Genomic DNA, 27,867 nt, shown 5'->3' on the forward strand with positions numbered 1-27,867 from the left:
TACGGGTGCGAATGCATCTGTAGCGTCTTCCAGATGGTAGGAGGGCGAACAGACTGTGGGTAGGGTCTTTGATGATGGACCGTGCCCTCCGTAGGCAGCGTTTCTGATATATATGTTCTATGGTCGGTAGCCGGGTGCCGGTAATGCGTTGGGCAGTTTTGACTACCCGCTGCAGGGCTTTCCGGTCATGGGAGCTACAGCTGCCGTACCATACCGTGATACAGTTTGTCAGGATGCTCTCTATAGTGCAGTGGTAGAAGTTAGAGAGGATCAGGGGTGACAGATTACATCCCTTCAGCCTCCTCAAGAAATATAGGCGCTGCTGGGCCTTCTTCACCAGAGAGGAGGTGTTGAGGGACCAGGAGAGGTCTTCCGTGATGTGGACTCCGAGGAACTTAAAGCTGGCCACCCTTTCCACCTCCGCCCCATTGATGTGGATGGGGGTGTGACTTCCGCCTTTGGACTTCCTGAAGTCCACGATTATTTCCTTTGTTTTCTTGGTGTTAAGGGCCAGGTTGTTGTCGGCGCACCTTGATCCCTTTAGCCTTAAGAAATATATCCAACTCCTTCTTGAATATATTTAATGAATTGGCCTCTACTGCCTTCTGTGGAAGAGAATGCCACAGGTTCACCACTCTCTGGGTGAAAAAATTCCTACTCATCTCTGTCCTAAATGGCTTACCCCTTATCTTTAGACTGTGACGCCTGGTTCTGGACTCCCCGACCATCAGGAACGTCCTTCCTGCATTTAGTCTGTCCAGTCCTGGCAGTGCATTCCAGAAATAAAAACAGAAAATGCTGGAGAAACTCAGCAGGCCAGGGCAGCATCTGTGAAGAGAGAGAAACAGAGTTAATGTTTCAGGTCGATGACCTTTCGTCAGAACTGGAAAAAAGCAGGAAATGGAACAGGTTTTTAAGCAAGTGTGGGAACTGGGAAATGGGGGAGGGGATGAAAGAACAAAAGGGAAGGTCGGTGATAGGAGAGGTTAAGAGATATTCAAGGCAGAAGGAGATGGTAATGGGACAGGTTAAGAAACAAGGGATGGTTCTAGATGAAGTGTAAAATGCGCTGGCAGAATGGAAGACAGCTGTGTGGGAGAAGAAAAAAGACACAGACAAACAGTGTGGATAATATATATATATATATGTGTGATAGGGGCCGGGGTTATGATCTGAAATTGTTGAACTCGATATTGAGTCCGGAAGGCTGCAGAGTGCCTAATCGGAAGATGAGGTGCTGTTCCTCGAGTTTACGTTGAGCTTCAGTGGAACAATGCAAGAGGCCAAGGACGGTGAGGTCCGAGTGGGAATGGGGCGGTGAATTAAAGTGACAGGCGACCGGAAGGTCGGGGTCACCCGTACGGACTGAACGGAGGTGTTCAGCAAAGCGGTCACCCAATCTGCGTTCAGTCTCCCCAATGTAGAGGAGACCGCATCGTGAGCAGCGAATACAGTAATACTAGATTGTGAGAAGTACAAGTAAATCGCTGTTTCACCTGGAAGGGGTGTTTGGGGCCCTGGACAGTGGGAAGGGGGGAGGTATAGGGGCAGGTGTTACATCTCCTGTGCTTGCACGGGAAGGTGCCAAGCTCAACGTAAACTCGAGGAACAGCACCTCATCTTCCGATTAGGCACTTTGCAGCTTTCCGGACTCAATATCGAGTTCAACAATTTCAGATCATAACCTCGGCCTCTATTACTTTTTTCCTTTTAATCTTTTCCATCCCTTTGTTTTGGGTCCTCCTTTTACACCACCCCCCCCCCTCCTTTCCTTTTGTTTCTCTCTCTCACCTGGCAGCTGTCCTTATCCTGCCAGTACACTTCACACCTAATCTCAGCTGCCTTTTGTCTCCACGGGCCCATTACCATCTCATCTGGCTTCTAATACCTTTTATTGTCTCCTTTACTTCTTTTGTTCGATCGCAGCTTTGCCTTCGATCTTTTTATTTTCTTCCCAGTTTTGAAGAAGGGTTTCAACCCGAAACGTCAACTCAAATTTCTCTCCATGGATGTTGCCTGACCTGCTGAGTTTTTCCAGCATTCTCTGTTGTTATTCTGTTGAACTCTATGTTGAGTTCAGAAGGCTGGAAAGTGCCTAATCGAAAGATGAGGTGCTGTTCCTCGAGCTTACGCTGAGCTTCAGTGGAGCAATGCAAGAGGCCGAGGACGGTGAGGTCAGATTGGGAGTGGAGAATTAAAGTGACAGGCGACCGGGAGCTCAGGGTCCCCCTTACGGGCTGAATGGAGGTGTTCCGCAAAGCGGTCACCCAATCTCCCCAATGTAGCGGAGACCGCAGCGTGAGGAGCGAATACTGTATACTAAATTGCAAGAAGTACAAGTAAATCGCTGTTTCACCTGGAAGGGGTGTTTGGGGCCCTGGACAGTGGGAAGGGGGGAGATATAAGGGCCTGTGTTGCATCTCCTGTGCTTGCACGGGAAGGTGCCGGGCGAAGGGGAAGGGGTGCTGGGGGTGATAGAGGAGTGGACCAGGGTGTCGCGGAGGGAGCGGTCCCTGCGGAATGCTGAAAGGGGAGGTGAGGGGAAGATGCGTTTGGTGGTGGAATCACGTTGGAGGTGGCGGAAATGGCGGAGGATGATCCGTTGAATGTGGAGGCTGGCGGGGTGAAAGGTGAGGACAAGGGGAACCCTATCGTGGTTCCGGGAGAGAGGGGCAGGGGTGAGGGCAGAAGTGCGGGAGATAGAACGGACACGGTTAAGGGCCGTGTCAACCACTGCATTCCAGATCCTAGCCACTCGCTGAGTAAAAAAAAAATGTTTTACATCGCCTATGGTTCTTTTGCCCATCACCTTAAATCTGTGTCCTCTGGTTCTCAACCCTTCTGCCAACGGGAACAGTTTCTCTCTAGTCGGGGAGTCCAGAACCAGGGGTCACAGTCTAAGGATAAGGGGTAGGCCATTTAGGACAGAAATGAGGAGGAATTTCTTCACCCAGAGAGTGGTGAACCTGTGGAATTCTCGACCACAGAAGGCCGTAGAGGCCAATTCATTAAATATATTCAGGAAGGAGTTGGATATATTTCTTAAGGCTAAAGGGATCAAGGGATATGGGGAGAAGGCAGGGACAGGGTACTGAATTTGGATGATCAGCCATGATCGCATTGAATGGTGGAGCAGGCTCGAGGGGCCGAATGGCCTACTCCTGCTCCTATCTTCTCTGTTTCTATGTTTCTATGTTTAAAGGAAACAGAAGGTGGAAAGAGAGAGTTGAGGACATAAATCGGGCCTTGGAAATTGCCACCAATCAGGGAGCTGCTCGTTGATGAGATGCAGCTCCCAGAAAGCACTGCCGAGTTGAGCTGCGAGGATATGCAGCAGATTTAAGTTCAAAACTGATATGTGAAGGAGGCAGCGGTAATTTGTAAGTTGTGGGGGTGGAAGGTGTATGTGTGAAAGCTGGCTGGGCAATCCCAGCTCTCTCACCCTCACTGTGAGGGGTCTGTGGCTGGGCTGGATACTGGGCTGCGGCCAGTTGTTCGTTGGTTATAGCTCTTTTACTACTTGTCTAGCAGGTTTCGGCTGTTTCAGCTGGAACCACCCACTTTAATGAATGATAGATAAGTTCAGTATATGGTCATATGAATGGCTGTTGTTGTGGAGGTTAACTGTTCCATTTAATTGATGCTGACTGTGAACTCTCGCAGGCTATGTTCTCTCCTCAAGTGGTGTGACCTCAGAGGGTTGATTAGCTGCTGGGTGTTCACAGGCCCCTGAGTCTGCCTCCACCACCCTTTAAAAACATAGATGATAGGAACAGGAGTCGGCCATTCGGCTCCTCGAGCCTGCTCCGCCATTCATTGCGATCATGGCTGATCATCCAAATTCAGTACCCTGTCCCTGCTTTCTTTCAAATCAATCAAATCAAATCAACTTTTATTGTCATTGTTAGTGCACAAGTGCAGTACAACGAAATGTAGGCTTGCGGCTCCCGAGAGTGTACAATTTGGATTAGGACACAAACATTTCAACATACATTTGTACATATATATTAGCATAAATATGACCATAATAAAGTGCATCGGCAGATGTGCAGGCTTTAGAGTTTATTTGTGGAGTTCAGTAGGATGACAGCCCTGGGAAAGAAGCTGTTCCTAAATCTGGTCGTACGGGTGCGAATGCACCTGTAGCGTCTTCCAGATGGTAGGAGGGCGAACAGACTGTGGCTGGGGTGGGTAGGGTCTTTGATGATGGACCGTGCCCTCCGTAGGCAGCGTTTCTGATATATATGTTCTATGGTCGGTAGCCGGGTGCCGGTAATGCGTTGGGCAGTTTTGACTACCCGCTGCAGGGCTTTCCGGTCATGGGAGCTACAGCTGCCGTACCATACCGTGATACAGTTTGTCAGGATGCTCTCTATAGTGCAGCGGTAGAAGTTAGAGAGGATCGGGGGTGACAGATTACATCCCTTCAGCCTCCTCAAGAAATATAGGCGCTGCTGGGCCTTCTTCACCAGAGAGGAGGTGTTGAGGGACCAGGAGAGGTCTTCCGTGATGTGGACTCCGAGGAACTTAAAGCTGGCCACCCTTTCCACCTCCGCCCCATTGATGTGGATGGGGGTGTGACTTCCGCCTTTGGACTTCCTGAAGTCCACGATTATTTCCTTTGTTTTCTTGGTGTTAAGGGCCAGGTTGTTGTCGGCGCACCTTGATCCCTTTAGCCTTAAGAAATATATCCAACTCCTTCTTGAATATATTTAATGAATTGGCCTCTACTGCCTTCTGTGGAAGAGAATGCCACAGGTTCACCGCTCTCTGGGTGAAAAAATTCCTCCTCATCTCTGTCCTAAATGGCTTACCCCTTATCTTTAGACTGTGACGCCTGGTTCTGGACTCCCCGACCATCAGGAACGTCCTTCCTGCATCTAGTCTGTCCAGTCCTGGCAGTGCATTCCAGAAATAAAAACAGAAAATGCTGGAGAAACTCAGCAGGCCAGGGCAGCATCTGTGAAGAGAGAGAAACAGAGTTAATGTTTCAGGTCGATGACCTTTCGTCAGAACTGGAAAAAAGCAGGAAATGGAACAGGTTTTTAAGCAAGTGTGGGAACTGGGAAATGGGGGAGGGGATGAAAGAACAAAAGGGAAGGTCGGTGATAGGAGAGGTTAAGAGATATTCAAGGCAGAAGGAGATGGTAATGGGACAGGTTAAGAAACAAGGGATGGTTCTAGATGAAGTGTAAAATGCGCTGGCAGAATGGAAGACAGCTGTGTGGGAGAAGAAAAAAAGACATAGACAAACAGTGTGGATAATATATATATATATATGTGTGATAGGGGCCGGGGTTATGATCTGAAATTGTTGAACTCGATATTGAGTCCGGAAGGCTGCAGACTGCCTAATCGGAAGATGAGGTGCTGTTCCTCGAGTTTACGTTGAGCTTCAGTGGAACAATGCAAGAGGCCAAGGACGGTGAGGTCCGAGTGGGAATGGGGCGGTGAATTAAAGTGACAGGCGACCGGAAGCTCGGGGTCACCCTTACGGACTGAACGGAGGTGTTCCGCAAAGCGGTCACCCAATCTGCGTTCAGTCTCCCCAATGTAGAGGAGACCGCATCGTGAGCAGCGAATACAGTATACTAGATTGCGAGAAGTACAAGTAAATCGCTGTTTCACCTGGAAGGGGTGTTTGGGGCCCTGGACAGTGGGAAGGGGGGAGGTATAGGGGCAGGTGTTACATCTCCTGCGCTTGCACGGGAAGGTGCCAAGCTCAACGTAAACTCGAGGAACAGCACCTCATCTTCCGATTAGGCACTCTGCAGCTTTCCGGACTCAATATCGAGTTCAACAATTTCAGATCATAACCTCGGCCCCTATTACTTTTTTCCTTTTAATCTTTTCCATCCCTTTGTTTTGGGGCCTCCTTTTACACGCCCCCCCCCCTCCTTTCCTTTTGTTTCTCTCTCTCACCTGGCAGCTGTCCTTATCCTGCCAGTACACTTCACACCTAATCTCAGCTGCCTTTTGTCTCCACGGGCCCATTACCATCTCATCTGGCTTCTAATACCTTTTATTGTCTCCTTTTCTACTTTTGTTCGATCGCAGCTTTGCATTCGATCTTTTTATTTTCTTCCCAGCTTTGAAGAAGGGTTTCAACCCGAAACGTCAACTCAAATTTCTCTCCATGGATGTTGCCTGACCTGCTGAGTTTTTCCAGCATTCTCTGTTGTTATTCTGTTGAACTCTATGTTGAGTTCAGAAGGCTGGAAAGTGCCTAATCGAAAGATGAGGTGCTGTTCCTCGAGCTTACGCTGAGCTTCAGTGGAGCAATGCAAGAGGCCGAGGATGGTGAGGTCAGATTGGGAGTGGAGAATTAAAGTGACAGGCGACCGGGAGCTCAGGGTCCCCCTTACGGGCTGAACGGAGGTGTTCCGCAAAGCGGTCACCCAATCTGCGTTTGGTCTCCCCAATGTAGCGGAGACCGCAGCGTGAGCAGCGAATACAGTGTACTAGATTGCGAGAAGTACAAGTAAATCGCTGTTTCACCTGGAAGGGGTGTTTGGGGCCTTGGACAGTGGGAAGGGGGGAGATATAAGGGCACGTGTTGCATCTCCTGTGCTTGCACGGGAAGGTGCCGGGCGAAGGGAAAGGGGTGCTGGGGGTGATAGAGGAGTGGACTAGGGTGTCGCGGAGGGAGCAGTCCCTGCGGAATGCTGAAAGGGGAGGTGAGGGGAAGATGCATTTGGTGGTGGGATCACGTTGGAGGTGGCGGAAATGGCGGAGGATGATCCGTTGAATGTGGAGGCTGGCGGGGTGAAAGGTGAGGACAAGGGGAACCCTATCGTGGTTCCGGGAGGGAGGGGCAGGGGTGAGGGCAGAAGTGCGGGAGATAGAACGGACACGGTTAAGGGCCGTGTCAACCACTGCATTCCAGATCCTAGCCACTCGCTGAGTAAAAAAAAAATGTTTTACATCGCCTATGGTTCTTTTGCCCATCACCTTAAATCTGTGTCCTCTGGTTCTCAACCCTTCTGCCAACGGGAACAGTTTCTCTCTAGTCGGGGAGTCCAGAACCAGGGGTCACAGTCTAAGGATAAGGGGTAAGCCATTTAGGACAGAAATGAGGAGGAATTTCTTCACCCAGAGAGTGGTGAACCTGTGGAATTCTCTACCACAGAAGGCCGTAGAGGCCAATTCATTAAATATATTCAAGAAGGAGTTGGATATATTTCTTAAGGCTAAAGGGATCAAGGGGTATGTTACCCCACTATTCAAAAAAGGTGGCAGTGAAAAAGCGGGGAATTATAGACCGGTAAGCCTGACATCGGTAGTGGGGAAAATGCGAGAGTCCATTATAAAAGATGTAATAGCAGAGCACTTGGAAAACAGTGACAGGATCGGACAAAGTCAACATGGATTTACAAAAGGTAAATCATGCTTGACTAATCTACTGGAATTTTTTGAGGATGTAACTGGTAAAATAGATAAGGGAGAACCAGTGGATGTGGTGTATTTGGACTTTCGGAAGGCTTTCGATAAGGCCCCGCATAAGAGATTAGCGTGCAAAATTAAGGCACATGGGATTGGGGGCAAGGTATTGACTTGGATAGAGAACTGGTTGGCGGGCAGAAAGCAAAGAGTTGGAATAAACGGGTAGTTTTCCGAGTGGCAGGCAGTGACTAGTGGGGTACCGCAAGGATTGGTCCTAGGACCCCAGCTGTTCACAATATATATTAATGATCTGGATGAGGGAATTGGATGTAGTATCTCCAAATTTGCAGACGACACAAAGCTGGGTGGGAGGGTATGCTGTGAGGAGGATGTCATGAAACTCCAGTACAATTTGGACAGGTTAGGTGATTGGGCAGAAACACGGCAAATGCACTATAATGTGGATAAATGTGAGGTTATCCACTTTGGTGGCAAAAACAGGAAGGCAGATTATTATTTGAATGGCAATAGATTGGGAGAAGGGGAAGTGCAAAGAGACCTGGGTGTTCTTGTGCACCAGTCGCTGAAGGTAAGCATGCAGGTGCAGCAGGTGGTTAAGAAGGCAAATGGTATGTTGGCCTTCGTAGCAAGAGGGTTCGAGTACAGGAACAATGATGTCTTGCTGCAGTTGTACAGGGCCTTGGTGAGACCGCACCTTGAGTATTGTGTGCAGTTTTGGTCGCCTTATCTGAGGAAGGACATTCTTGCCATGGAAGGAGTGCAGCGAAGATTCACCAGGCTGATACCTGGAATGGCAGGAATGACGTATGAGGAGAGATTGTGTCGATTGGGCATTTACTCACTGGAGTTTAGAAGATTGAGAGGGGATCTCATCAAAACCTATAAAATTCTGTCAGGCCTGGACAGACTAGATGCTGGAAGGATGTTCCCGATGGTCGGGGAGTCCAGAACCAGGGGTCATAGTCTAAGAATAAGGGGTAGGACATTTAGGACTGAAAGAGGAGGAATTTCTTCACCCAGAGAGTGGTGAACCTGTGGAATTCTCTGCCACAGAGGGCGGTGGAGGCCAGTTCATTAAATATATTCAAGAAAGAGTTAGATATATTTCTTAAGGCTAAAGGGATCAAGGGGTATGGGGAGAGGGCAGGGACAGGGTACTGAATTTGGATGATCAGCCATGATCTCATTGAATGGCGGAGCAGGCTCGAAGGGCCGAATGGCCTACTCCTGCTCCTATCTTCTATGTTTCTATGTTTAAAGGAAACAGAAGGTGGAAAGAGAGAGTTGAGGACATAAAACGGGCCTTGGAAATTGCCACCAATCAGGGAGCTGCTCGTTGATGAGATGCAACTCCCAGAAGGCACTGCCGAGTTGAGCTGCGAGGATATGCAGCAGATTTAAGTTCAAAACTGATAGGTGAAGGAGGCAGCGGTAATGTGTAAGCTGTGGGGGTGTTAGTTGTATGTGTGAAAGCTGTCTGGGCAAGCCCAGCTCTCACACCCTCACTGTGAGGGGTCTGTGGCTGGGTTGGATACTGGGCTGCGGCCAGCTGTTCGTTGGTTATAGCTCTTTTACTACTTGTCCAGCAGGTTTCGGCTGTTTCAGCTGGAACCACCCACTTTAATGAATGACAGATAAAGTTCAGTATATGGTCATATGAATGGCTGTTGTTGTGGAGGTTAATTTCTCCCTTTAATTCACGCTGACTGTGAACTCTCGCAGGCCATGTTCTCTCCCCAAGTGGTGGGGCCCCAGAGGGTTGATTGGCTGCTGGGTGTCCGCAGGCACTTGAGTCTGCCTCCACCACCCTTTAGAAACATAAAAGATAGGGGCAGGAGTAGGCCATTCGGCCCCTCAAGCCTGCTCCGCCATTCAATGAGATCATGGCTGATCATCCAAATTCAGTACCCTGTCTCTGCCTTCTCCGTAGCTTTCTCCCCTCACAGAATCACAGAAACTCCACAGTGCAGATAGAGGCCATTTCGGCCCATCGAGCCTGCACCGACACATATCCCACCCGATTCCCGGAACCCCTACACCAACACATATCCCACCCTATCCCTGTAACCCCACGTATTTAATCCCCCCAACACTAAGGGTCAATTTATCATAGCCAATCAACCGAACCCGCACATCTTTGGACTGTGGGAGGAAACCGGAGCACCCGGAGGAAACCCACGCAAACACAGGGAGAATGTGCAAACTCCACACAGACAGTCACCCGAGGCCGGATTCGAACCCGGGTCCCTGGCGCTGTGAGGCGACAGTGCTAACCACTATGCCACCGTGCTTCCCCTCTCTCCTGTCACCCCGGCCTCGCGGAAGTAGTCACAGCGATGATGGGCCGGCGGGGAAGGAGCTGCTGCTGCTCGGGGCCGCGGTCGCTGCCCTTCGCCCGGAGGCTCGCATACTTTGACGGCCATTTCGAGCGGCAGTGCCGGCGCAGGCTGCCCGTCTCCGAGCCTGAGTGGTGCCGGGTGCTGGAGCCTCTGCTCCGCTGCGGGGCTGCACTGACCGGCGCCCGGACTCGCTCGGGCCGCACCACCATGGCGCTGGCCGCCGCCGCCCTGCTCTCGCTCGGCTGCTTCTTCCTCCTCTGCAGCCGCCCCGGCGCTCGCTTCCTGAGCTTCTGTGGCCGGGCTCTGCTCATCCAGGTCGGTATCCGCCTCGACCTCTGCAAGAGGTTGCACTGCCAATGCTTTCAAAATATCTCTTTATTGTAGTGGATGTCAGAGGGATTCTAAGAAACGCCGTTAACCCAGCTTGCATTTATCTAGCGCCTTCAACTTCTAACTTCCCCCCCAGCCCCTTCCCCCTTTTCCCCCACCCCACTTATTCCCCCACCCCCCTTTCCCCACCCCACTCCCCCTCTCTTCCCCCCTCCCCATCCCCCTTTCCCCCCTTTCCCTTTCCCCCCCTCCCCAGTCGCTCTCTCTCTTCCCCCCAGTCGCTCTCTCTCTTCCCCCCAGTCGCTCTCTCTCTTCCCCCCCAGTCGCTCTCTCTCTTCCCCCCCAGTCGCTCTCTCTCGTCCCTCCCAGTCGCTCTCTCTCTTCCCCCCCAGTCGCTCTCGCTCTTACCCCCAGTCGCTCTCTCTCTTCCCCCCAGTCGCTCTCTCTCTTCCCCCCAGTTGCTCTCTCTCTTCCCACCCCAGTTGCTCTCTCTCTTCCCCCCAGTCGCTCTCTCACTTCCCCCCCAGTCGCTCTCTCTCGTCCCCCCCAGTCGCTCTCTCTCTTCCCCCCCAGTCGCTCTCTCTCTTCCCCCCAGTCGCTCTCTCTCTTCCCCCCGGTCGCGCTCTCTCTTCCCCCAGTCGCTCTCTCTCTTCCCCCCCAGTCGCTCTCTCTCTTCCCCCCCAGTCGCTCTCTCTCTTCCCCCCCAGTCGCTCTCTCTCTTCCCCCCCAGTCGCTCTCTCTCTTCCCCCCCAGTCGCTCTCTCTCTTCCCCCCCAGTCGCTCTCTCTCTTCCCCCCCAGCCGTTCTCTCTCTTCCCCCCCAGTCGCTCTCTCTCTTCCCCCCCAGTCGCTCTCTCTCTTCCCCCAGTCGCTCTCTCTCTTCCCCCCGTCACTCTCTCTCTTCCCCCTCAGTCGCTCTCTCACTTCCCCCCCAGTCGCTCTCTCTCCTCCCCCCCAGTCGCTCTCTCTCTTCCCCCAGTCGCTCTCTCTCTTCCCCCAGTCGTTCTCTCTCTCCCCCCATCGCTCTCTCTCTACCCCCCAGTCACTCTCTCTCTTCCCCCCGCAGTCGCTCTCTCTCTTCCCCCAGTCACTCTCTCTTCCCCCCGTCGCTCTCTCCCTTCCCCCTCAGTCGCTCTCTCTCTTCCCCCCCAGTCGCTCGCTCTCTTCCCCCAGTCGCTCTCTCTCTTCCCCCCCGTCGCTCTCTCTCTTCCCCCCCAGTCGCTCTCTCTTCCCCCCAGTCGCTCTCTCTCTTCCACCCCAGTCGCTCTCTCTCTTCCCCCCAGTCGCTCTCTCTCTTCCCCCCCAGTCGCTCTCTCTCTTCCCCCCAGTCGCTCTCTCTCTCTTCCCCCCAGTCGCTCTCTCTCTTCCCCCCAGTCGCTCTCTCTCTTCCCCCCAGTCGCTCTCTGTCTTCCCCCCAGTCGCTCTCTCTCTTCCCCCAGTCGCTCTCTCTCTTCCCCCCGTCGCTCTCTCTCTTCCCCCCCAGTCGCTCTCTCTCGTCCCCCCCAAGTCGCTCTCTCTCTTCCCCCCCAGTCGCTCTCTCTATTCCCCCCAGTCGCTCTCTCTCTTCCCCCCAGTCGCTCTCTCTTCCCCCCCAGTCGCTCTCTCTCTTCCCCACAGTCGCGCTCTCTCTTCCCCCAGTCGCTCTCTCTCTACCCCCCAGTCGCTCTCTCTTCCCCCCAGTCGCGCTCTCTCTTCCCCCAGCCACTCTCTCTCTTCCCCGCAGTCGCTCTCTCTCTCTCTTCCCCCCAGTCGCTCTCTCTCTTCCCCCCAGTCGCTCTCTCTCTTCCCCCCCGTCGCTCTCTCTCTTCCCCCCGAGTCGCTCTCTCTCTTCCCCCCCCAGTCGCTCTCTCTCTTCCCCCCAGTCGCTCTCTCTCTTCCCCCCAGTCGCTCTCTCTCTTCCCCCCAGTCGCTCTCTCTCTTCCCCCCCAGTCGCTCTCTCTCTTCCCCCAGTCGCTCTCTCTCTTCCCCCCCAGTCGCTCTCTCTCTTCCCCCCAGTCGTGCTCTCTCTTCCCCCCCAGTCGCTCTCTCTCTTCCCCCCCAGTCGCTCTCTCTCTTCCCCCTAGTCGCTCTCACTCTTCCCCCCAGTCGCTCTCTCTCTTCCCCCCAGTCGCTCGCTCTCTTCCCCCCAGTCGCTCTCTCTCTTCCCCCCAGTCGCTCTCTCTCTTTCCCAAAGTCGCTCTCTCTCTTCCCCCCAGTCGCTCTCTCTCTTCCCCCCCAGTCGCTCTCTCTCTTCCCCCCAGTCGCTCTCTCTCTTCCCCCCAGTCGCTGTCTCTCTTCCCCCCAGTCGCTCTCTCTCTTCCCCCCAGTCGCTCTCTCTCTTCCCCCCAGTCGCTGTCTCTCTTCCCCCCAGTCGCTCTCTCTCTTCCCCCCCAGTCGCTCTCTCTCTTCCCCCCAGTCGCTCTCTCTCTTCCCCCCCAGTCGCTCTCTCTCTTCCCCCCCAGTCGCTCTCTCTCTTCCCCCCAGTCGCTCTCTCTCTTCCCCCCAGTCGCTCTCGCTCTTCCCCCCCAGTCGCTCTCTCTCTTCCCCCCCAGTCCCTCTCTCTCTTCCCCCCCAGTCGCTCTCTCTCTTCCCCCCCAGTCGCTCTCTCTCTTCCCCCCCAGTCGCTCGCTCTCGTCCCCCCAGTCGCTCTCTCTCTTCCCCCGTCGCTCTCTCTCTTCCCCCCCAGTCACTCTCTCTCTTCCCCCCAGTCGTTCTCTCTTCCCCCCAGTCGCTCTCTCTCTTCCCCCCCTCGCTCTCTCTCTTACCCCCAGTCGCTCTCTCTCCCCCCAGTCGCTCGCTCTCTTCCCCCCAGTCGCTTTCTCTCTTCCCCCCAGTCGCCCTCTCTCTTCCCCCCAGTTGCGCTCTCTTCCCCCAGTTGCTCTCTCTCTTCCCCCCGTCGCTCTCTCTCTTCCCCCCCAGTCGCTCTCTCTCTTCCCCCCGTCGCACTCTCTCTCTCTTCCCCCCAGTCGCTCGCTCTCTCTCTTCCCCCCAGTCGCTCGCTCTCTCTCTTCCCTCCAGTCGCTCGCTCTCTCTCTTCCCCCAGTCGCTCTCACTCTCTCTCTCTCTCTTCCCCCCAGTCGCTCTCTCTCTCTCTTCCCCCCAGTCGCTCTCTCTCTCTCTTCCCCCCACTCGCTCTCTCTCTCTCTTCCCCCCAGTCGCTCGCTCTCTCTCTTCCCCCCAGTCGCTCTCTCTCTCTCTTCCCCCCAGTCGCTCTCTCTCTTCCCCCCAGTCGCTCTCCCTCTTCCACCCAGTCGCTCGATCTCTTCCCACCCAGTCGCTCTCTCTCTTCCCCCCCAGTCGCTCTCTCTCTTCCCCCCGAGTCGCGCTCTCTCTTCCCCCCCCAGTCGCTCTCTCTCTTCCCCCCCAGTCGCTCTCTCTCTTCCCCCCAGTCGCTCTCTCTCTTCCCCCCAGTCGCTCTCTCTCTTACCCCCCCAGTCGCTCTCTCTCTTCCCCCCAGTCGCTCTCTCTTCCCCTCAGTCGCTCTCTCTCTTCCCCCCAGTCGCTCTCTCTCTTCCCCCCAGTCGCTCTCTCTCTTCCCTCCAGTCGCTCTCTCTCTTCCCCCCAGTCGCTCGCTCTCTTCACCCCAGTCGCTCTCTCTCTTCCCCCCAGTCGCCCTCTCTCTTCCCCCCAGTTGCGCTCTCTTCCCACAGTCGCTCTCTCTCTTCCCCCCAGTCGCTCTCTCTCTTCCCCCCAGTCGCTCTCTCTCTTCCCCCCAGTCGCTCTCTCTCTTCCCCCAGTCGCTCTCTCTCTTCACCCCGTCGCTCTCTCTCTCTCTTCCCCCCAGTCGCTCTCTCTCTCTCTTCCCCCCAGTCGCTCGCGCTCTCTCTTCCCCCCAGTCGCTCGCTCTCTCTCTTCCCCCCAGTCGCTCTCGCTCTCTCTCTCTCTCTTCCCCCCAGTCGCTCTCTCTCTCTCTTCCCCGCAGTCGCTCTCTCTCTCTCTTCCCCCCAGTCGCTCTCTCTCTCTCTTCCCCCAGTCGCTCTCTCTCTCTCTTCCCCCCAGTCGCTCTCTCTCTTCCCCCCCGTCGCTCTCTCTCTCTCTTCCCCCCAGTCGCTCGCTCTCTCTATTCCCCCCAGTCGCTCGCTCTCTCTCTTCCCCCCAGTCGCTCGCTCTCTCTCTTTCCCCCAGTCGCTCTCGCTCTCTCTCTCTCTCTTCCCCCCAGTCACTCTCTCTCTCTCGTCCCCCCAGTCGCTCTCCCTCTCTCTTCCACCCAGTCGCTCGCTCTCTCTCTTCCCCCCAGTCGCTCTCTCTCTCTCTTCCCCCCAGTTGCTCTCTCTCTATCTTCCCCCCAGTTGCTCTCTCTCTCTCTTCCTCCCAGTTGCTCTCTCTCTCTCTTCCCCCCAGTCGCTCTCTCTCTCTCTTCCCCCCAGTCGCTCTCTCTCTCTCTTCCCCCCACAGTCGCTCTCTCTCTTCCCCCGAGTCGCTCTCTCTTCCCCCCAGCCGCGCTCTCTCTTCCCCCAGTCACTCTCTCTCTTCCCCCCAGTCGCTCTCTCTCTTCCCCCCAGTCGCTCTCTCTCTTCCCCCCAGTCACTCTCTCTCTTCCCCCCAGTCGCTCTCTCTCTTCCCCCCCAGTCGCTCTCTCTCTCTCTTCCCCCCAGTCGCTCTCTCTCTATCCCCCAGTCGCTCTCTCTCTTCCCCCCAGTCGCTCTCTCTCTTCCCCCAGTCGCTCTCCCTCTTCCCCCCAGTCACTCTCTCTCTTCCCCCCCAGTCGCTCTCTCTCTTCCCCCAAGTCGCTCTCTCTCTTCCCTCCCAGTCGCTCGCTCTCTTCCCCCCAGTCGCTCTCTCTCTTCCTCCCCAGTCACTTTCTCTCTTCCCCCCAGTCGCTCTCTCTCTTCCCCCCAGTCGCTCTCTCTCGTCCCCCCCAGTCGCTCTCTCTCTTCCCCCCAGTCGCTCTCTCTCTTCCCCCCCAGTCGCTCTCTCTCTTCTCCCCCAGTCGCTCTCTCTTGTCCCCCCCCAGTCGCTCTCTCTCTTCCCCCCCAGTCGCTCTCGCTCTTACCCCCAGTCGCTCTCTCTCTTCCCCCCAGTCGCTCTCTCTCTTCCCCCCAGCTGCTCTCTCTCTTCCCACCCCAGTCGCTCTCTCTCTTCCCCCCAGTCGCTCTCTCTCTTCCCCCCCAGTCGCTCTCTCTCGTCCCCCCCCAGTCGCTCTCTCTCTTCCCCCCAGTTGCTCTCTCTCTTCCCCCAGTCGCTCTCTCTCTTCCCCCAGTTGCTCTCTCTCTTCCCCCAGTCGCTCTCTCTCTTCCCCCACAGTCGCTCTCTCTCTTCCCCCAGTCAGCTCTCTCTCTTCCCCCCCAGTCGCTCTCTCTCTTCTCCCCCAGTCGCTCTCTCTCTTCCCCCCGAGTCGCTCTCTCTCTTCCCCCCCAGTCGCTCTCTCTCTTCCCCCCCAGTCGCTCTCTCTCTTCCCCCCCAGCCGTTCTCTCTCTTCCCCCCCAGTCGCTCTCTCTCTTCCCCGCCAGTCGCTCTCTCTCTTCCCCCAGTCGCTCTCTCTCTCCCCCCGTCGCTCTCTCTCTTCCCCCCAGTCGCTCTCTCTCTTCCCCCCGCAGTCGCTCTCTCTCTTCCCCCAGTCGCTCTCTCTTCCCCCCGTCGCTCTCTCCCTTCCCCCTCAGTCGCTCTCTCTCTTCCCCCTCAGTCGCTCTCTCTCTTCCCCCCAGTCGCTCTCTCTCTTCCCCCCAGTCGCTCTCTCTCTTCCCCACCGTCGCTCTCTCACTTCCCCCCCAGTCGCTCTCTCTTCCCCCCGTCGCTCTCTCTCTTCCACCCCAGTCGCTCTCTCTCTTCCCCCCCAGTCGCTCTCTCTCTTCCCCCCCAGTCGCTCTCTCTCTTCCCCCAGTCGCTCTCTCTCTCTTCCCCCCGTCGCTCTCTCTCTTCCCCCCAGTCGCTCTCTCTCTTCCCCCCAGTCGCTCTCTGTCTTCCCCCCAGTCACTCTCTCTCTTCCCCCAGTTGCTCTCTCTCTTCCCCCCGTCGCTCTCTCTCTTCCCCCCCAGTCGCTCTCTCTCGTCCCCCCCAAGTCGCTCTCTCTCTTCCCCCCCAGTCGCTCTCTCTATTCCCCCCAGTCGCTCTCTCTCTTCCCCCCAGTCGCTCTCTCTTCCCCCCCAGTCGCTCTCTCTCTTCCCCACAGTCGCGCTCTCTCTTCCCCCAGTCGCTCTCTCTCTACCCCCCAGTCGCTCTCTCTTCCCCCCAGTCGCGCTCTCTCTTCCCCCAGTCACTCTCTCTCTTCCCCGCAGTCGCCCTCTCTCTCTCTTCCCCCCGTCGCTCTCTCTCTTCCCCCCAGTCGCTCTCTCTCGTCCCCCCAAGTCGCTCTCTCTCTTCCCCCCCAGTCGCTCTCTCTTCCCCCCAGTCGCTCTCTCTCTTCCACCCCAGTCGCTCTCTCTCTTCCCCCCCAGTCGCTCTCTCTTCCCCCCCAGTCGCTCTCTCTCTTCCCCCCAGTCGCTCTCTCTCTCTTCCCCCCAGTCGCTCTCTCTCTTCCCCCCAGTCGCTCTCTCTCTTCCCCCCAGTCGCTCTCTGTCTTCCCCCCAGTCGCTCTCTCTTCCCCCAGTCGCTCTCTCTCTTCCCCCCGTCGCTCTCTCTCTTCCCCCCCAGTCGCTCTCTCTCGTCCCCCCCAAGTCGCTCTCTCTCTTCCCCCCCAGTCGCTCTCTCTATTCCCCCCAGTCGCTCTCTCTATTCCCCCCAGTCGCTCTCTCTCTTCCCCCCAGTCGCTCTCTCTTCCCCCCCAGTCGCTCTCACTCTTCCCCACAGTCGCGCTCTCTGTTCCCCCAGTCGCTCTCTCTCTACCCCCCAGTCGCTCTCTCTTCCCCCCAGTCGCGCTCTCTCTTCCCCCAGTCACTCTCTCTCTTCCCCGCAGTCGCTCTCTCTCTCTCTTCCCCCCAGTCGCTCTCTCTCTACCCCCCAGTTGCTCTCTCTTCCCCCCAGTCGCGCTCTCTCTTCCCCCAGTCACTCTCTCTCTTCCCCGCAGTCGCTCTCTCTCTCTCTTCCCCCCGTCGCTCTCTCTCTTCCCCCCCAGTCGCTCTCTCTCGTCCCCCCAAGTCGCTCTCTCTCTTCCCCCCCAGTCGCTCTCTCTTCCCCCCCAGTCGCTCTCTCTCTTCCCCCCAGTCGCTCTCTCTCTTCCCCCCCAGTCGCACTCTCTCTTCCCCCCGAGTCGCTCTCTCTCTTCCCCCCCCAGTCGCTCTCTCTCTTCCCCCCAGTCGCTCTCTCTCTTCCCCCCCAGTCGCTCTCTCTCTTCCCCCCAGTCGCTCTCTCTCTTCCCCCCCAGTCGCTCTCTCTCTTCTCCCCCAGTCGCTCTCTCTCTTCTCCCCCAGTCGCTCTCTCTCTTCCCCCCCAGTCGTGCTCTCTCTTCCCCAGTCGCTCTCTCTCTTCCCCCCCAGTCGCTCTCTCTCTTCCCCCTAGTCGTTCTCACTATTCCCCCCAGTCGCTCTCTCTCTTCCCCCCAGTCGCTCGCTCTCTTCCCCCCAGTCGCTCTCTCTCTTCCCCCCGTCGCTCTCTCTCTTTCCCAAAGTCGCTCTCCCTCTTCCCCCCAGTCGCTCTCTCTCTTCCCCCCCAGTCGCTCTCTCTCTTCCCCCCAGTCGCTCTCTCTCTTCCCCCCAGTCGCTGCCTCTCTTCCCCCCAGTCGCTCTCTCTCTTCCCCCCAGTCGCTCTCTCTCTTCCCCACCAGTCGCTCGCTCTCGTCCCCCCAGTCGCTCTCTCTCTTCCCCCGTTGCTCTCTCTCTTCCCCCCCAGTCACTCTCTTTCTTCCCCCCAGTCGTTATCTCTTCCCCCCAGTCGCTCTCTCTCTCTCTTCCCCCCAGTCGCTCTCTCTCTTCCCCCCAGTCGCTCTCTCTCTTCCCCCCAGTCGCTCTCTCTCTCTCTTCCCCCCAGTCGCTCTCTCTCTACACCCCAGTCGCTCTCTCTCTTCCCCCCAGTCGCTCTCTCTCTTCCCCCCAGTCGCTCTCCCTCTTCCCCCCATTACCATCTCATCTGGCTTCTAATACCTTTTATTGTCTCCTTTTCTTCTTTTGTTCGATCGCAGCTTTGCCTTCGATCTTTTTATTTTCTTCCCAGTTTTGAAGAAGGGTTTCAACCCGAAACGTCAACTCAAATTTCTCTCCATGGATGTTGCCTGACCTGCTGAGTTTTTCCAGCATTCTCTGTTGTTATTCTGTTGAACTCTATGTTGAGTTCAGAAGGCTGGAAAGTGCCTAATCGAAAGATGAAGTGCTGTTCCTCGAGCTTATGCTGAGCTTCAGTGGAGCAATGCAAGGGGCCGAGGATGGTGAGGCCTGATTGGGAGTGGAGAATTAAAGTGACAGGCGACCGGGAGCTCAGGGTCCCCCTTACGGGCTGAACGGAGGTGTTCCGCAAAGCGGTCACCCAATCTGCGTTTGGTCTCCCCAATGTAGCGGAGACCGCAGCGTGAGCAGCGAATACCGTATACTAGATTGCGAGAAGTACAAGTAAATCGCTGTTTCACCTGGAAGGGGTGTTTGGGGCCCTGGACAGTGGGAAGGGGGGAGATATAAGGGCACGTGTTGCATCTCCTGTGCTTGCACGGGAAGGTGCCGGGCGAAGGGAAAGGGGTGCTGGGGGTGATAGAGGAGTGGACTAGGGTGTCGCGGAGGGAGCAGTCCCTGCGGAATGCTGAAAGGGGAGGTGAGGGGAAGATGTGTTTGGTAGTGGGATCACGTTGGAGGTGGCGGAAATGGCGGAGGATGATCCGTTGAATGTGGAGGCTGGTGGGGTGAAAGGTGAGGACAAGGGGAACCCTATCGTGGTTCCGGGAGAGAGGGGCAGGGGTGAGGGCAGAAGTGCGGGAGATAGAACGGACACGGTTAAGGGCCATGTCAACCACTGCATTCCAGATCCTAGCCACTCGCTGAGTAAAAAAAAAATTTTTTACATCGCCTATGGTTCTTTTGCCCATCACCTTAAATCTGTGTCCTCTGGTTCTCAACCCTTCTGCCAACGGGAACAGTTTCTCTCTAGTCGGGGACTCCAGAACCAGGGGTCACAGTCTAAGGATAAGGGGTAAGCCATTTAGGACAGAAATGAGGAGGAATTTCTTCACCCAGAGAGTGGTGAACCTGTGGAATTCTCTACCACAGAAGGCAGCAGAGGCCAATTCATTAAATATATTCAAGAAGGAGTTGGATATATTTCTTAAGGCTAAAGGGATCAAGGGGTATGTTACCCCACTATTCAAAAAAGGTGGCAGTGAAAAAGCGGGGAATTATAGACCGGTAAGCCTGACATCGGTAGTGGGAAAATGCTAGTGTCCATTATAAAAGATGTAATAGCAGAGCACTTGGAAAACAGTGACAGGATCGGACAAAGTCAACATGGATTTACAAAAGGTAAATCATGCTTGACTAATCTACTGGAATTTTTTGAGGATGTAACTGGTAAAATAGATAAGGGAGAACCAGTGGATGTGGTGTATTTGGACTTTCAGAAGGCTTTCGATAAGGCCCCGCATAAGAGATTCGCGTGCGAAATTAAGGCACATGGGATTGGGGCAAGGTATTGACTTGGATAGAGAACTGGTTGGCGGACAGAAAGCAAAGAGTTGGAATAAACGGGTAGTTTTCCGAGTGGCAGGCAGTGACTAGTGGGGTACCGCAAGGATTGGTCCTAGGACCCCAGCTGTTCACAATATATATTAATGATCTGGATGAGGGAATTGGATGTAGTACCTCCAAATTTGCAGACGACACAAAGCTGGGTGGGAGGGTATGCTGTGAGGAGGATGTCATGAAACTCCAGTACAATTTGGACAGGTTAGGTGATTGGGCAGAAACACGGCAAATGCACTATAATGTGGATAAATGTGAGGTTATCCACTTTGGTGGCAAAAACAGGAAGGCAGATTATTATTTGAATGGCAATAGATTGGGAGAAGGGGAAGTGCAAAGAGACCTGGGTGTTCTTGTGCACCAGTCGCTGAAGGTAAGCATGCAGGTGCAGCAGGTGGTTAAGAAGGCAAATGGTATGTTGGCCTTCGTAGCAAGAGGGTTCGAGTACAGGAACAAGGATGTCTTGCTGCAGTTGTACAGGGCCTTGGTGAGACCGCACCTTGAGTATTGTGTGCAGTTTTGGTCGCCTTACCTGAGGAAGGACATTCTTGCCATGGAAGGAGTGCAGCGAAGATTCACCAGGCTGATACCTGGAATGGCAGGAATGACGTATGAGGAGAGATTGTGTCGATTGGGCATTTACTCACTGGAGTTTAGAAGATTGAGAGGGGATCTCATCGAAACCTATAAAATTCTGTCAGGCCTGGACAGACTAGATGCTGGAAGGATGTTCCCGATGGTCGGGGAGTCCAGAACCAGGGGTCATAGTCTAAGAATAAGGGGTAGGACATTTAGGACTGAAAGAGGAGGAATTTCTTCACCCAGAGAGTGGTGAACCTGTGGAATTCTCTGCCACAGAGGGCGGTGGAGGCCAGTTCATTAAATATATTCAAGAAAGAGTTAGATATATTTCTTAAGGCTAAAGGGATCAAGGGGTATGGGGAGAAGGCAGGGACAGGGTACTGAATTTGGATGATCAGCCATGATCTCATTGAATGGCGGAGCAGGCTCGAAGGGCCGAATGGCCTACTCCTGCTCCTATCTTCTATGTTTCTATGTTTAAAGGAAACAGAAGGTGGAAAGAGAGAGTTGAGGACATAAATCGGGCCTTGGAAATTGCCACCAATCAGGGAGCTGCTCGTTGATGAGATGCACCTCCCAGAAGGCACTGCCGAGTTGAGCTGCGAGGATATGCAGCAGATTTAAGTTCAAAACTGATACGTGAAGGAGGCAGCGGTAATGTGTAAGCTGTGGGGGTGTTAGTTGTATGTGTGAAAGCTGTCTGGGCAATCCCAGCTCTCTCACCCTCACTGTGAGGGGTCTGTGGCTGGGTTGGATACTGGGCTGCGGCCAGTTGCTGGTTGGTTATAGCTCTTTTACTACTTGTCCAGCAGGTTTCGGCTGTTTCAGCTGGAACCACCCACTTTAATGAATGACAGAAAATGTTCAGTATATGGTCATATGAGTGGCTGTTGTTGTGGAGATTAATTTCTCCCTTTATTTGACGCTGACTGTGAATTGTCTCAGGCCATGGCCTCTTCCCCAAGTGGTGTGATCTCAGAGGGTTGATTGGCTGCTGGGTGTCCGTAGGGTCCTGAGTCTGCCTCCACCACTCTTTAAAAACATAGAAGATAGGAGCAGGAGTAGGCCATTCGGCCCCTCGAGCCTGCTCCGCCATTCAATGAGATCATGGCTGATCATCCAAATTCAGTAGCTTTCTCCCCTCACAGAATCACAGAAACCCCACAGTGCAGATAGAGGCCATTTCGGCCCATCGAGCCTGCACCGACACATATCCCACCCGATCCCCGTAACCCCTACACCAACACATATCCCACCCTATCCCCGTAACCCCACGTATTTAATCCCCCCCTAACACTAAGGGTCAATTTATCATAGTCAATCAACCTAACCCGCACATCTTTGGACTGTGGGAGGAAACCGAAGCACCTGGAGGAAACCCACGCAAACACGGGGAGAATGTGCAAACTCCACACAGACAGTCGCCCGAGGCCGGATTCAAACCCGGGTCCCTGGCGCTGTGAGGCAACAGTGCTAACCACTATGCCACCGTGCTTCCCCTCTCTTGCTGTCACCCCGGCCTCGCGGAAGTAGTCACAGCGATGATGGGCCGGCGGGGAAGGAGCTGCTGCTCGGGCCGCGGTCGTTGCCCTTCGCCCGGAGGCTCGCCTACTTTGACGGCCATTTCGAGCGGCAGTGCCGGCGCCGGCTGCCCGTCTCCGAGCCTGAGTGGTGCCGGGTGCTGGAGCCTCTGCTCCGCTGCGGGGCTGCACCGACCGGCGCCCGGACTCGCTCGGGCCGCACCACCATGGCGCTGGCCGCCGCCGCCCTGCTCTCGCTCGGCTGCTTCTTCCTCCTCTGCAGCCGCCCCGGCGCTCGCTTCCTGAGCTTCTGTGGCCGGGCTCTGCTCATCCAGGTCGGTATCCGGCTCGACCTCTGCGAGAGGTTGTACTGCCAATGCTTTCAAAATATCTCTTTATTGTAGTGGATGTCAGAGGGATTCTAAGAAACGCCGTTAACCCAGCTTGCATTTATCTAGCGCCTTCAACTTGTAATTTCCCCCCCACCCCCCCTTCCCCCTTTTCCCCCACCCCACTTATTCCCCCACCCCCCTTTCCCCACCCCACTCCCCCTCTCTTCCCCCCTCCCCCATCCCCCTTTCCCTTTCCCCCCTCCCCAGTCGCTCTCTCTTCCCCCAGTCACTCTCTCTCTTCCCCCCAGTCGCTCTCTCTCTTCCCCCCCAGTCGCTCTCTCTCGTCCCCCCCAGTCGCTCTCTCTCTTCCCCCCCAGTCGCTCTCTCTCTTCCCCCCCAGTCGCTCTCTCTTGTCCCCCCCAGTCACTCTCTCTCTTCCCCCCCAGTCGCTCTCTCTCTACCCCCCAGTCGCTCTCTCTCTTCCCCCCAGTCGCTCTCTCTCTTCCCCCCAGTCGCTCTCTCTTCCCCCAGTCGCTCTCTCTCTGCCCCCCAGTCGCTCTCTCTCTTCCCCCCCAGTCGCTCTCTCTCTTCCCCCCCACTCGCTCTCTCTCTTCCCCCCCAGTCGCTCTCTCTCTTCCCCCCAGTCGCTCTCTCTCTTCCCCCAGTCGCTCTCTATTCCCCCCAGTCGATCTCTCTCTTCGCCCCCAGTCGCTCTCTCTCGTCCCCCCAGTCACTCTCTCTCTTCCCCCCAGTCGCTCTCTCTCTTCCCCCCAGTCGCTCTCTCTCGTCCCCCCAGTCGCTCTCTCTTCCCCCCAGTCGCTCTCTCTCTTCCCCCCCAGTCGCTCTCTCTCTTCCCCCCCAGTCGCTCTCTCTCTTCCCCCCCAGTCGCTCTCTCTCTTCCCCCCCAGTCGCTCTCTCTCGTCCCCCCAGTCGCTCTCTCTCTTCCCCCCCAGTCGCTCTCTCTCTTCCCCCCAGTCACTCTCTCTCTTCCCCCAGTCGCTCTCTCTCTTCCCCCCCGTCGCTCTCTCTCTTCCACCCCAGTCGCTCTCTCTCTTCCCCCCAGTCGCTCTCTCTCTTCCCCCCAGTCGCTCTCTCTTCCCCCCAGTCGCTCTCTCTTCCCCCCCAGTCGCGCTCTCTCTTCCCCCAGTCGCTCTCTCTCTTCCCCCCCTGTCGCTCTCTCTCGTCCCCCCCAGTCGCTCTCTCTCATCCCCCCCAGTCGCTCTCTCTCTTCCCCCCAGTCGCTCTCTCTTCCCCCCCAGTCGCTCTCTCTCTTCCCCCAGTCGCTCTCTCTCTTCCCCCCAGTCGCTCTCTCTCTTCCCCCCAGTCGCTCTCTCTCTTCCCCCCAGTCGTGCTCTCTCTTCCCCCAGTCGCTCTCTCTCTTCCCCCCCAGTCGCTCTCTCTCGTCCCCCCCAGTCACTCACTCTCATCCCCCCCAGTCGCTCTCTCTCTTCCCCCCAGTCACTCTCTCTTCCCCCCCAGTCGCTCTCTCTCTTCCCCCCCAGTCGCTCTCTCTCTTCCCCCCCAGTCGCTCTCTCTCTTCCCCCCCAGTCGCTCTCTCTCTTCTCCCCAGTCGCTCTCTCTCTTCCACCTCAGTCGCTCTCTCTCTTCCCCCCCAGTCGCTCTCTCTCTTCCCCCCGTCGCTCTCTCTCTTCCCCCCAGCCGCTCTCTCTTCCCCCCAGTCGCTCTCTCTTCCCTCCAGTCAAGCTCTCTCTTCCCCCAGTCGCTCTCTCTCTTCCCCCCAGTCGCTCTCTCTCTCTTCCCCCCAGTCGCTCTCTCTCTCTCTTCCCCCCAGTCGCTCTCTTCCCCCCCAGTCGCTCTCTCTCTTACCCCCCAGTCGCTCTCTCTCTTCCCCCCAGTCGCGCTCTCTCTTCCCCCCAGTCGCTCTCTCTCTTCCCCCCCAGTCGCTCTCTCTCTTCCCCCCAGTCGCTCTCTCTCTTCCCCCCAGTCGCTCTCTCTCTTCCCCCAGTCGCTCTCTCTCTTCCCCCAGTCGCTCTCTCTCTTCCCCCCGTCGCTCTCTCTCTTCCCCCCCAGTCGCTCTCTCTCGTCCCCCCCAGTTGCTCTCTCTCTTCCCCCCCAGTCGCTCTCTCTTCCCCCCAGTCGCTCTCTCTTCCCCCCAGTCGCTCTCTCTCTTCCCCCCAGTCGCTCTCTCTCTTCCCCCCAGTCGCTCTCTCTTCCCCCAGTCGCTCTCTCTCTTCCCCCCAGTCGCTCTCTCTCTTCCCCCCAGTCGCTCTCTCTCTTTCCCCCAGTCGCTCACTCTCTTCCCCCCAGTCGCTCTCTCTCTTCCCCCGAGTCGCTCTCTCTCTTCCCCCCCGTCGCTCTCTCTCTTCCCCCGAGTCGCTCTCCCTCTTCCCCCAGTCACTCTCTCTCTTCCCCCCAGTTGCTCTCTCTCTTCCCCCCAGTCGCTCTCTCTCTTCCCCCCAGTCGCTCGCTCTCTTCCCCCCAGTCGCTCGCTCTCTTCCCCCAGTCGCTCTCTCTCTTCCCCCCAGTCGCGCTCTCTTCCCCCCAGTCGCTCTCTCTCTTCCCCCCAGTCGCTCTCTTTCTTCCCCCCGTCGCTCTCTCTCTTCCCCCCAGTCGCTCTCTCTCTTCCCCCCAGTCGCTCGCTCTCTTCCCCCCAGTCGCTCTCTCTCTTCCCCCAGTCACGCTCTCTTCCCCCCAGTCGCTCTCTCTCTTCCCCCCAGTCGCTCTTTCTCTTCTCCCCGTCGCTCTCTCTCTTCCCCCCAGTCGCTCTCTCTTTTCCCCCCAGTCGCTCTCTCTCTCTCTGCCCCCCAGTCGCTCTCTTTCTTCCCCCCAGTCGCTCGCTCTCTCTTCCCCCCAGTCGCTCGCTCTCTCTCTTCCCCCCAGTCGCTCTCTCTCTCTCTTCCCCCCAGTCGCTCTCTCTCTCTCTTCCCCCCAGTCGCTCGGTCTCTCTCTTCCCCCCAGTCGCTCTCTCTCTCTCTTCCCCCAGTCGCTCTCTCTCTCTTCCCCCAGTCGCTCTCTCTCTCTCTTCCCCCCAGTCGCTCTCTCTCTCTCTTCCCCCCAGTCGCTCTCTCTCTCTCTTCCCCCCGTCGCTCGTTCTCTCTCTTCCCCCCAGTCGCTCTCTCTCTCTCTTCCCCCAGTCGCTCTCTCTCTCTCTTCCCCCCAGTCGCTCTCTCTTTCTCTTCCCCCCAGTCGCTCTCTCTCTCTCTTCCCCCCAGTCGCTCTCTCTCTCTCTTCCCCCCAGTCGCTCTCTCTCTCTCTTCCCCCCAGTCGCTCTCTCTCTCTTCCCCCCAGTCGCGCTCTCTCTCTCTTCCCCCCAGTCGCTCCCTCTCTCTCTTCCCCCCAGTCGCTCCCTCTCTCTCTTCCCCCCAGTCGCTCCCTCTCTCTTCCCCCCAGTCACTCTCTCTCTCTCTTCCCCCAGTCGCTCCCTCTCTCTCTTCCCCCCAGTCGCTCCCTCTCTCTCTTCCCCCCAGTCGCTCCCTCTCTCTCTTCCCCCCAGTCGCTCCCTCTCTCTCTTCCCCCAAGTCGCTCCCTCTCTCTCTTCCCCCAGTCGCTCCCTCTCTCTCTTCCCCCCAGTCGCTCCCTCTCTCTCTTCCCCCCAGTCGCTCCCTCTCTCTCTTCCCCCAAGTCGCTCCCTCTCTCTCTTCCCCCAGTCGCTCCCTCTCTCTCTTCCCCCCAGTCGCTCCCTCTCCCTCTTCCCCCAAGTCGCTCCCTCTCTCTCTTCCCCCCAGTCGCTCTCTCTCTTCCCCCCAGTCGCTCCCTCTCTCTCTTCCCCCCAGTCGCTCTCTCTCTCTCTTCCCCCCAGTCGCTCCCTCTCTCTCTTCCCCCCAGTCGCTCCCTCTCTCTCTTCCCCCAAGTCGCTCCCTCTCTCTCTTCCCCCAGTCGCTCTCTCTCTCTCTTCCCCCCAGTCGCTCCCTCACTCTCTTCCCCCCCAGTCGCTCTCTGTCTCTCTTCCCCCCAGTCGCTCTCTCTCTCTCTTCCCCCCAGTCACTCTCTCTCTCTCTTCCCCCCAGTTGCTCTCTCTCTCTGTTCCAACAACAACATGCCCTCAAAAAAGCCTCGGCACCGCCGGGCACCCCCAGCTAGTATTTCATATATTGGCCTCTACTGCCTTCTGTGGTCGAGAATTCCACATGTTCACCACTCTCTGGGTGAAGAAATTCCTCCTCATTTCTGTCCTAAATGGCTTATCCTTAGATTGTGACCCCTGGTTCTGGACTCCCCCGCCATCGGGAACAGCCTTCGTGCATCAAGTCTGTCCAGAAAATGGTGCAGAAACTCAGCAGGTCAGGGCAGCATCTGTGAAGAGAGAGAAACAGAGTTAACATTTCAGGGCGATGACCTTTCGTCAGAACTGGAACAAAGCAGAAAATGGAACAGGTTTTTAAGCAAGTGTAGGGGCTGGGAAAGGGAGGAGGGGATGAAAGAACAAAAGGGAAGGTCGGTGATAGGATAGAAGGCCGGAGAGGTTAAGAGATATTCAAGGCAGAAGGAGATGGTAATAGGACAGGTTAAGAAGCAAGGGATGGCTCTAGATGAAGTGTAAATTGCGCTGGCAGAATGGAAGACAGCTGTGTGGGAGAAGAAAAAAAGACACAGACACACAGTGTGGATAAATATATATATATATATATGTGATAGGGGCCGAGGTTATGATCTGAAATTGTTGAACTCTATGTTGAGTCCAGAAGGCTGCAAAGTGCCTAATCGAAAGATGAGGTGCTGTTCCTCGAGTTTACGTTGAGCTTCCGTGGAACAATACAAGAGGCCGAGGATGGTGAGGTCCGAGTGGGAATGGTGCGGTGAATTAAAGTGACAGGCGACCGGAAGCTCGGGGTCCCCCTTACGGACTGAACGGAGGTGTTCCGCAAAGCGGTCACCCAATCTGCGTTTGGTCTCCCCAATGTAGAGGAGACCGCATCGTGAGCAGCGAATACAGTATACTAGATTGTGAGAAGTATAAGTAAATCGCTGTTTCACCTGGAAGGGGTGTTTGGGGCCCTGGACAGTGGGAAGGGGGGAGGTATAGGGGCAGGTGTTACATCTCCTGCGCTTGCACGGGAAGGTGCCGGGGGAAGGGGTGCTGGGGGTGATAGAGGAGTGGACTAGGGTGTCGCAGAGGGAGCAGTCCCTGCGGAATGCTGAAAGGGGAGGTGAGGGGAAGATGCGTTTGGTGGTGGAATCACGTTGGAGGTGGCGGAAATGGCGGAGGATGATCCGTTGAATGTGGAGGCTGGTGGGGTGAAAGGTGAGGACAAGGGGAACTCTGTCCTGGTTCCGGGAGGGAGGGGCAGGGGTGAGGGCAGAAGTGCGGGAGATAGAACGGACACGGTTAAGGGCCGTGTCAACCACTGCATTCCAGATCCTAGCCACTCGCTGAGTAAATAAAAAATTTCTTACATCGCCTATGGTTCTTTTGCCCATCACCTTAAATCTGTGTCCTCTGGTTCTCAACCCTTCCGCCAACGGGAACAGTTTCTCTCTAGTCGGGGAGTCCAGAACCAGGGGTCACAGTCTAAGGATAAGGGGTAGGCCATTTAGGATAGAAATGAGGAGGAATTTCTTCACCCAGAGAGTGGTGAACCTGTGGAATTCTCTACCACAGAAGGCAGTAGAGGCCAATTCATTAAATATATTCAGGAAGGAGTTGGATATATTTCTTAAGACTAAAGGGATCAAGGGGTTTGGGGAGAAGGCAGGGACAGGGTACTGAATTTGGATGATCAGCCATGATCTCATTGAATGGCGGAGCAGGCTCGAGGGGCCGAATGGCCTACTCCTGCTCCTATCTTCTATGTTTCTATGTTTCTATCTACTATGTGCAGCCCCCTCATGGGCCGAACCAGTTCATCATAATTTCCACACTTGTACTCTATACCTCTATTTATGAAGCCC

General features: G+C 55.9%; 3 non-coding genes across 3 annotated transcripts; all 3 read left to right on the top strand.

The window, feature by feature from the left end:
* The first annotated feature begins 3,496 nt into the window (after positions 1–3,496).
* LOC147091292 (U7 small nuclear RNA) lies at positions 3,497–3,558 on the top strand. Its single transcript, XR_015075260.1, has one exon. It is a non-coding gene; the product is annotated as a U7 small nuclear RNA (small nuclear RNA).
* Positions 3,559–8,958: 5,400 nt separating this feature from the next.
* On the top strand, positions 8,959–9,020 carry LOC147091293 (U7 small nuclear RNA). The gene has a single exon (XR_015075262.1). It is a non-coding gene; the product is annotated as a U7 small nuclear RNA (small nuclear RNA).
* Positions 9,021–20,942: 11,922 nt separating this feature from the next.
* Positions 20,943–21,004, top strand: LOC147091294 (U7 small nuclear RNA). The gene has a single exon (XR_015075264.1). It is a non-coding gene; the product is annotated as a U7 small nuclear RNA (small nuclear RNA).
* The last annotated feature ends 6,863 nt before the right edge of the window (positions 21,005–27,867 follow it).

This window comes from Somniosus microcephalus, unplaced genomic scaffold (assembly GCF_052327205.1).
Source record: "Somniosus microcephalus isolate GS21.2 unplaced genomic scaffold, FLI_Smic_1.0 unresolved_chr3, whole genome shotgun sequence".
NCBI classification, from domain to species: Eukaryota; Metazoa; Chordata; class Chondrichthyes; order Squaliformes; family Somniosidae; genus Somniosus; species Somniosus microcephalus.